We start from the raw sequence: 2,876 nt of genomic DNA, 5'->3' as shown, positions 1-2,876 counted from the left end.
GTGAGTGGGTGTATAGGGTTTGTGGGTGTGGGGTTTGGGGGGAGGCTAAGGGGGAGCCACCACATGCCCTCCCCCTCCCGCCCCTTGTGGCACGCAGCCCCCAGCACTGGCAGCAGCAGCCAGTTGGGCCATCAGGGCACTCATGGCCCACTGCAGGCACAACCCTGCAGTGGCACAGCACCACCTGACCCAAGGTCTGTACATGGCAAATGGAGCCAGCCCAGCTCACCCCATTAGTACATGCCTTTGAATAGGAGTTGCAGGGCACATGCTAGTGGGGCAGGGGTGTGCTGCAACGGGTCATGGGGGGCAGCCATGTGGCAGCTCCCCCCGAGCTTCCCCACAAACTCCACACTCACAAGCCGCCCCACAAATCCACACACCACGCATCCCCCCACACCCACACACCCTACACCTCTCCACACACTGCACTCCCCAACCCCCAAAACAGAAACCACACAGTCCCCCCCCACCCCCATATCCCTGGGACAGCGCCTGGGTCCGATCCACCACTGCAGCCTTACCCTGCTCCTATTTGCTTCAGCATGCTGAGGCAACATGCTGGAGCAGCAGGGGCATGGGGCAGCCATAGAGATGTTCTGGCAGGTACTAGAGCATCTCTGTGGAGGACCCAGCCTCCAGTTGCTTCAGGGCATGCTCTAGGAGTGTGCCCTGTGCCACTTTTTTCCACATTTTCTTTTTTTTTTTTGGACACTGAGATTTTCTGCTATTGAATTACCTTTTTTAATTCCCAGAGTGCCTCTTGCAGCATCTCAAACTGCTTTGAGATACCGCAACAAGCACATGCTCGCCCTGGACATATCCCAGGACTGTAAAATCTCGGGAACTTGTAAGATCTTGCCTTTCAAGATCAACAGGTCAGGCAGGTGTCTTATATGCCTACAAGTAACTGGATAACTGCTATTTCTGTAAAGAAATAACACTACCAGATGAAGGAGTGGGCTGCCAGTCATGACCTCTACCCATCTGGAGCAAAATAGATACAAGCCTGGGAGAAGACTTGCAAGGAAAGGCTGAAAGAACTAGGATTATTTAGCCTGGAGAAGAGAAGACTGAGGAAGGATTTGATAACTGCCTTCAAATACCAGAAGGAAGACTGCAGAAAGGATGGAGATGGGCTTTTCTCTGTGACTGTAGGGGACAGGATTAAGAACAATGGTTGCAAGCTGAGACAGGGGACATTTAGGATAGAGATTAGGAGGGTGGCCAAGCATTGTAACAGGCTATCTAGAGAAGTTGTGGAATCTCCATCCTTGGAAACTTTTAAAAGCAGGTTAAACAGATACTTGGCTGGGATGATTTAGTCAGGAACGACCCTGGCTTGAGCAGGGGCTGGGCCAGATGACCAAGATGACCTACTTTCTTATGATCCCATGATCCTTAAACATTTGGTTTAAGATGAGAAACATTAAGGTCAGTTCTCAGAATCTCCAATCAAATTCATCCTCCACCCTATTTCAATTAGCCTTTTCATGTTACAATGGCATATTTATAATTTGTTTCTCTCTACCACTCTGATTACGTTCTAAATTTGACTGAATGTGACTACTGTGCCCTGAATTCAGAATAATGTTGTACTATATGTATTTACATATATATTGTACCTTTCAGACCAAGCTGACATGACTGCAAAGCTCTACTTTGTCCTGCATCTCTAACATTTCTATTGCAAAAACTAGAAATCTGAAAGTTTATATTGCCCTAAATTGCTCTAGCCTTTGCAACCTCACAAATTTCAATTTCATTACATAACACAGTTTCACCATAGATCAACAGTGGGCAAAATACGGCCCGTGGGCTGCATCCAACCTGGTGCAGAATTTTGTCCAGCCCATGACTGGTCTCTCATTCCCTCCTGGTCCAGGCACAAGAGGCAGAGTGGGCCATGACATGAAGCTGGTCCTACTGCCCCCAGGCACAAAAAGGGGCTGGGGAGATGCAGCAGCTGGACTTCATTTTCCAGCAGCCCTGGCAACAGTGGCTCCTTTCAGCTCCTGCAACCACTTGACATGACCCTGCCCAGGCATCCCAGCACGTCCACCCCACACCCACTGCTGGGGGCAGGACCCACACAGGCAGAGCACTTAGCTAGGGACTGGGATGGGGCTAAGGGTTGGTGTGGGTCGGCATCTGGGAGTGAGATGGAGATGGGAGTGGGACGAGGGAGACCCCGGGATTTTGAGGCAGTGACAGCACAGGGCAAGGCCTGTGCCAGGCACAGTTTCCATGGGCAGGGGCCCGCAGGGAGTGGTTTGAGGCTCTGCCCTGGCCCTGTCCCTGGCCCTGGCCCTGGCTCTGAGTTGTCACCACCCCAAGATCCCAGAGAAGCAGCTCCCTCCCATCCACACACCCTGCCCATCCTCCATGGAGACCCCAGGATCGTAGGGTGGTGACAGCTGTGATGGGTTAGCTGGCAGTGACTTAGCCCAGGGGTTTTGAAAGGGTAAAAGATGATTGGAGGGCTTGGAATTCCTTTTCCTCACCAATCAGGCCCCAGAGACTCACGCCCCATGTCCCTTGCCTTGGGTCACCTGGAGGGGGATAAAAGAGGCAGTGCAGCTGACTCAGGGGAGACCAGCGAGGGACCACAAGGAAGGAGGGCTCCAGGTTCCCCTAGAAGAGCCTGCAGCCAGCAGGAGAGGCTCCCCAGCTCCAGCAAGGATCCGAGCAGTGACCTGAGAGGTTCACAGCCCTGCTTCCAGCTCATTTAATAAGAGGCCAGAAAACTCAATATGAGGCCAGGGCTCCTGAATGGTCAAGACCCCTAGCAGTTTGGAGTGGTACTAGCACTGGTGGCTGTGGGGTAGTTTTTGCCTACCACATGGGAGAGATGAGTTCAAGTCCCAGCTGGGCTG

This window comes from Gavialis gangeticus, unplaced genomic scaffold (assembly GCF_001723915.1).
Source record: "Gavialis gangeticus isolate Ggan-Ray unplaced genomic scaffold, GavGan_comp1, whole genome shotgun sequence".
NCBI classification, from domain to species: domain Eukaryota; kingdom Metazoa; phylum Chordata; order Crocodylia; family Gavialidae; genus Gavialis; species Gavialis gangeticus.
Note: the sequence above shows the minus strand (reverse complement) of the source record.